We start from the raw sequence: 7,122 nt of genomic DNA, 5'->3' as shown, positions 1-7,122 counted from the left end.
TACTTTCCTGTACTCCATTTCTCAATTTGCTTGCTCACAAAAGAGACACAAAAATGCACCAAATAAATGGGACAGTAATGTCACCTATATGGTGGGGAAGGAGCAGCTGGTGCGAGAGGAAGAGCATGAAGGGGATAAGGACAAGAAACTTATATTTTATCCCAAGTTCAACATATTAGAACTGATCAGCCTTTTTTCTTAGTACATCAAACAGATGACTTTTTTACTTTCCTGAGTCCACTAATTAAGCCTACCAACAGAAATTGTGTCATTTCTATTGTAGCTGATGAGAATAATAATAATAATCGGTTGTAGGAAAATTTCAACAAATCTCAATTTAAATGACTTTACTATGTAAATTTTAGAGGAACATCTATGTTGATGTGGAATTTGAGACAGAAACAACTAACAAGTTGCTGTTGCCACGGGTCAAATTTCTCACAGTGCAACAATTCAAACATTTCTTTCACATGATCATTTTCAAATGCAGACAATTCTACAACGTTGCCAGATCACAAGTGTTTAGAATATCATGATGTCACAAAGTACATGTCTTTGTTTCAACTGATTGCCAGATCAAAAGCATCAAAAACCTATATGCAACATGCAAGTACATGTAGTATGCTCAATTCAATGCAATTCAATTCAATTCAATTTTATTTGTAGTAGTTGTTGTATGGATGAGCACAATTGCTGGTCTCCTATTTTAATTTTTTAGACAAAGTGTGACTTCATGTTGTGTCTTTTCCTGGGACCAGCCCATTCCTGCTTGGTGCAGACACAAAGAGCATCCCCTCGTATTGCAACTTGCATCGGCCATGAGCTCCCTCTCTATCTATGAGGACCAGAGTCAACATCAGCCTTTAGAATTCAGCCTCTCCACTCGCAGGGAAAAGACTTTGTCAAAGGTGCAGTTGCCAAACACCTGTGACTTCATGCTTGTCTTTTTCAGCTTTGTTGTAGATTTTAAGTTATCACAATCAAGCACATTTAACTTTAACTAAAGATGAGGATTCCACACCCCTATCCTCCACTTCCCCAGAGGACCAGTCCAAGGTCATAGGTACCCTCTCCTCCCCCTCCTCTCAATACCTGGTGCATTCCGTTTTAGGAGAGGGCTCTTATGGAAAAGTCACCAAGTGTGTGAATATGGAAACCAGGAAGCCGGTGGCTTTAAAAATATTCAAGAATAGAAACATCACTCCTGAAAAAGAGACAGAGGTGCTCACTCTCAAACTCCTTAGCGATTTTGATCCAGACACGTTCAACTTTGTGAGATGGAACTTTTTTTTGTTGAGTATGAAATGCTGGACTAGACTGTATGATTTCCTGAAGGACAGGAAGGAAGGAAATACGCCCTGTCCTACATCAGGTCTGTACCACTTTCTACTCAGGGGTTGTGCTCCTAGAGGCTACTGTGAAAGACTTACAGGAGGTGAACATAACAGAAACTCCTCCTGGGTCCTATTGTGTAAAATTCAATGGCACAAAGACAGTTGTGAATTCTCAAAATCCTTCTTAATGTTGAAAAGATTGGGCCTTTGATTGTATCATCTGTAACTAATCAGGTTAACACTGGTTGAAAATACCTCTTCAAGCTGGTTTTAAAATGAGAACCTTCATTTAAATGATTTGTTCATTACTTTAGATGGCCACTACTTTGCAACTCCTGAAACGCCTAGGAATTGTACACACATCTCAAGACAGACAACATCATGTTGGTGGACCATGCATACTAGCCATTCAGGATCAAAGTGAGTGACTTTGGTTGGCCCTTTCCCCAATGTCACAGTAGCCCTGGGGTATTGCGCTACTTCCCTACAGGTAAGTAGATAGCAACATGACAGTTCTTGTTTGAGATTTTTATAATCAAAGCAGCCGAACTTGTTTTAGAAATAATGTAGTGATAATTCATTTCCTCTTTTAAGGTCTCCAGAGACGATCCTGGGACTTCCGGTAACATAGACATTTGGTCTCTGGGCTGCATTGCTGCAGAGTTGTTCCTTGGCACCATACTTTACTCTGAAAGATGTGAATACGAAATGGTAATTAAATTACATTTACATTAATTTAGCTGATGCTTTTGTTCAAAGCAACCTGCAATCATCGAGGCAGGTTGCATTAAGGACCCAAACTGGGAACCCACTAAGCTACACCAGCTGCAGCTGGTCAGTGTTACAATTAGAATATATCAAATTATTGTCTTAAATACGAAAATATCTATAACGGGGTGAAAAATTTAGAGGCAACATAAGTAGAAAAAACACATACAACCAAAATCATATGTTATATGAAAAAAAAATTATTGAGAGGAGTGTTGATCTTTTATCCTGCCCATCATCCGGACCGTAGTCGGGGAGCAGGGAGATAGTTTCTCCGGTGCTGAAGCAGTCTGCTCCGGGACCAACCCCTTATTTTCCTTCCAACAGCGCGGTGAACATACACACGGAGACTTTTTTCTGTGGAACCGAGGGGTTGCTGCATTTATCAGCTGTAACATTAGCCTCTAGCATGCACACCGGACTTCTAGCTGCTTTCTGTTGTTTTCTTCCACCTGTTCCACATGGGTGTCAGATGCATGAACCGCTACAATATATTGCAGCAAAGAATTGGGTGATCTAATACTGGTGCAGAAGTGAAGTCTCTTTAAGGTCGGAAATCTTAATTTACCTCTGAAGTCCAGGTAAAGCGGACGTTGGGTGGAGTTAGCCTAGTCAGAGGAGCTGCCACCCATCTGTAGTAGCAGGAGTGAATACCCGGTAAAATTAGCGAATCCAAAAACCGCAGAGGCTGCTTCGATGTAATCGGGATCGTCCATTCTGCCACAGCTTGGGTCTTAGCTGGGTCTGACTTGACCTGTCCCTCCTCAATAATAAAGCCCAAAAAACTGATAGATTGCACTTCAAAATCACACTTCGGCTTTTATAAATAGCTTGTACTCCAGGAGACCTTAGAGGACTAGCCTGACATGCTGGATATGTTCTGCTAGGTTGCGGGAAAAATGAGTCATTCAAACAGACAAAATCAAACTGGTACAGCATGTCCCGAAGGATATCATTAATCATGGCTTGGAATACTGCTGGAGCATTAGTTAGTGCGAAAGGCATTATCATGTACTTCAAGTGTCCTAGGCGGGGGCGGAGTGGGTAATCGGGAGATTTCCGGTGGGCTGCTTCACTTTCACTTCACTTTTGGGCCGGTCAAAAAAAAGCCAACTGACAATTGTCCCGTTTGTTCACTTCTCTTAAAGTTCACAGCGCAGCCTCTGCCTGACAGCGCAGCAGATGGGTTGTACCATCTGAGGGAGTTTCCCCCTCCTCCCAGATAGTGTTGGTTGGGTCCATGTAGTTTCTCAGGTACCGTCAGCTCCACCGTCCCGACGAGCGTCAGTGAGGTTGGACGGTAGAAAGAGGCCGGGAGGGGGAGAAAAGGCCAGGTTCAAGAAATAAAGGGCTAGAGGAGGGTGCTGCCAAATGTGCCAAACTCACAGAAATGTTTTGGAGAGGACAAACCCAAGTGGCAGCTGGTAAAGAGATATAGGCCTAGTGATTAGCAGTGTAATTATTAGGCTACCATTTTAGGCTTCAATATTAGCCTATTTGTATCACCCATAGTGAATCACAGAATTTGCCAATATTATTCAAATACTGATTAAAAAAACAACAACCTCAAGCTTGACATGTGTATACAGTAAAATTACCTCTTTTCTAACCCTTTTCATGGGGGGCAGATGTAATAAGCCTGCTGACTGGCAAACATATGTCTCTACATCATGAGCAGGTGAAAAAGAAGCGTCAGGTGATGGAACGCATCATAGATGTGCTAGCTAGGGCAAATGTTGACTTAGTTACAGAGGGGGTCAAGAAGAGGCTGCTTATACTCTGGAAAATACTGCAGTCAATCATGGCAACTTTCTAGAGTTGGTCATACTTTTGAGCCGGTATGATCTGTGCCTTCAACAGCACATGAGCAGTTCTATTGAGCAAAGCAAGAAGCTTCATGACACTGGTGCAAAAAGTAGAGGTTCTCTTGTGACTACTTTCAAAGGACATTGTTGGTAAAGTTGTGGATGTTCTCAGCCAGGTGATAACGGACATAATTGCAGATGAGGTTAAAGAGGCAGGAATGTTTTCAGTTCAAATTGATACAACCCAAGAGTATTTCACAGAGCTGCTAAAACACAGTTACAACACATCAAGCAGACTCAGGGTGAGATACCAGAGAAAATGCTCAATGATGGACTCAACACCAAGAGGCACTTCAGAAGAGAGAAGAGCAGCAAGTGTCGATGGAATTTGAAGGTAAGAACATTCAGTGACTGACAATTTTTTCTCTCTCCCTCCTTCAGTCTGTCTTTGTGATTCCATCTTGTGTTTGAGACACATCAACCAAATCAAAGGTTTTTTCTCTTTAGGACCCAGGTGGCCAAACCAAACAGACCGTGAGCTACTTCAAATGCCTAGACGACATATAGGATTTTCAGTTCTACAAATTAAGAACATTTGACTAAGACATGAGCCTGTTAGATTTTATTTAACTTCATGAGTGTTTTTCCGGATTCAGTTCAGACCAGTCTGTCATTTATTAGAGGATGACACAAGGGCAGAAATCGAGGACCAGCAAGACTTTGTGGATCTACTGAAGAGGATGTTACAGCTAGACTGTGATGAACGCTTATCACCCAGCCAGATGTTTCAGCATGCTTCCATCACAATGAATAACCTTGCAAAGCACTAGCCCAATAGCTTTTAGTAAGTCTGCATTTAGATCCTGTGTATAGATTCTCTCTAATGATGCGGATAGATAGTTTCTTAAAGGGGCCATATTATGCTCCAGGCACCTTTTCAGCCTGCCTCCACGTATATTTGGTTATCTGGGGTGTCTGCCAGCCCACGGAGAATGAAAAGAAAACAATGAGTCGTTGATTCGTGGTTTGGGTTGATCGTGCAGACGGTCTGTAAACGAACCATTCACAGCCCGGGCGTCAAGTGACATAAGTTGACTCCTGCTACTGGGTTGACCACGCCCCCAACCTGAGCAGCACCTCCCCCCTTGAAGTGCGGAAAAACAGATCGCGTCTACGCCATCATTTTCTCGCGGCTGCCGGCTTGCTGCTGGCGGACCTCGCGGCTGCCGGCGTTCGGTCGCAGCTGCCGGCAGTCGGTCGCGGCTCCCGGCGTAGCTAGACTCGCGGCCAGGATGTCGTTAACGTTCTATCGCCCAGCCCCTTGTGCTCTGTGTAATTATGGAGAACGTGTTCGCTGGGCCTCCCGGGTCTCTACGTCGTGTATGTGCCTTGTTACTTGCGACTGTTGTCATGGCAGCAGACCCGGGGAGGAGCGAGGCGGAGCTTTGCGGAACATGAAGGGAGGGGGGCGAGGAGTGAGCAGGAAAGAGCTGGAATCGACCGTAGTCTCACAGGGCTGTTTATACAGAAAGAGGAGGGTGCCGTGTGGCTTGATCCTTGAGGTGTTTTGACATGGAATGGCAAAGACCTGTAGTTCACACACCTGAAAACCAATGTAACTTGTGTAAAAGGGGGCATAATATGGGCCCTTTAAGTCAATTATCCCTTTTCCTCTAGTGCAAAAGTGTGTTGTGAAATGATGGAGGTCTGTCAGCATCAGTATCTGAGCTCTGATAACTGGGGCAATCAGTCACTGCAGTGGGACCAGCCCATTCCTGCTTGGTACACACAAAGAGCATCTGGGGATTGCACCGACCATGGCAAGCTCGCTCTCCATCAATGAGGACCAGAGTCCACCACAATCTATGGAAGTCAGCCTCTCCTCTCGCAGGGAAAGGATTTTGTCAGAGGCGCATTTGCCCAACACAGGCAACATCGCACTTGTGAGGCAAAGGGTCGCATCTAAAGCCTCACAGAGTGGAGAAAGGTAGGTGCTTTATAACTATCATGTACTGATTTTATTATCCTTATATATTACAAGATACTTTACTGCTGAAGTTGAAGAAACTCACATAGTCCTTTGTTTATGCAGAAGCCCACAAAGTCCCCTGCCAGAGGCTGAGAGGATTAAGACAGACAAGGAGAACATCAAGACGCATGCAGGTAGTCTAACATTCAGCACACACTCTAGTTATCATTTCGCTGTAAATTTAGATAAATCAAGAAATCAAGAAATTATATTTATTACAGATTTAACAGAATTATATGTGATGACAAAGTATTGATAGAGTCTTTGCCACTTAGACTCCATGGGGAGATATTGTAGTAGAGGGCATCAGTCCTGGGCAGTAAAGTAAAGTAAAGTCCCCATGGAGTCCAGACACTGGTGGTGATGGTGGTTGATGAATTGCTCAGTTGATGGAGAGAAGAATGTAATGAGTCTGCGCAGACTGGGCGGTGATGGAGAGGTGGAGGGTGCGCAGAACAGCAGCATGAGAGGACTAAGGCAGGGAGAGAAATCATAATTATACAGTCAGCAGTGAGATATTGGGCTAACGCAGCAGGTGTGTTGCAATGCAACTTGATAGATGGGACCAGGTGATCGCTGAAATGACAGGCCAATGAAATGACAGTAAGAAATTGAGAGTGTGCATGCGTGAGTAGATGAAAGGTAAGATGAATGAGAATTACAATACACCTGAAGCAAGCATGGGAGTAATGTTCCTGACTGAACTTATGCTAGAGCTACATTTCAATCAGGAGAGACAAGTGAATGAAGGAATGATATTTGTTAAACATTTAACAAAAAATGATATCAAATGACAGTGTATTGATAGTCTGTAGCAGAGAGCATCGGTCCTGAGCAGCATCAAAGTAGAACCCCCCAAAATTAAGGGGTGCCAGCCCCCTTGAAGCACAGCTTCAAAACTTGCTCACACTGTGTGGGACCTATATGTTTTTCCTTTTATGAGTCCCATTGGTATGTTGAATACATGGACACCATAACACTTTGTGGGACCCATATGTTTTTGGCAACATTGGCCCCAAAAAGCAGACCCATATGTTTTTGGCAACATTGGACCCAAAAAGCATACCCAAGTAGCCTGACTACACAGGCCCCATATTGGTTTCCTGTGGGCAAGATGAAAGTTTGGCCAGGGTTTACAGCAGGACTGAACAACCCTTTTTACGTGTGAAGTGAAGCATGTCCTTGT

The 7,122-nt window shown here is 43.7% G+C and overlaps 1 long non-coding RNA gene across 1 annotated transcript; it reads left to right on the top strand.

The window, feature by feature from the left end:
* The first annotated feature begins 725 nt into the window (after positions 1-725).
* Positions 726-2,213, top strand: LOC118285031. Its single transcript, XR_004785013.2, has 3 exons — positions 726-1,372; positions 1,649-1,824; positions 1,929-2,213. It is a non-coding gene; the product is annotated as an uncharacterized LOC118285031 (long non-coding RNA).
* Positions 2,214-7,122: the final 4,909 nt, after the last annotated feature.

This window comes from Scophthalmus maximus, chromosome 20 (genome assembly GCF_022379125.1).
Source record: "Scophthalmus maximus strain ysfricsl-2021 chromosome 20, ASM2237912v1, whole genome shotgun sequence".
Classification (NCBI taxonomy): domain Eukaryota; kingdom Metazoa; phylum Chordata; class Actinopteri; order Pleuronectiformes; family Scophthalmidae; genus Scophthalmus; species Scophthalmus maximus.
Note: the sequence above shows the minus strand (reverse complement) of the source record. Positions and strands in the feature narration are given on the sequence as shown.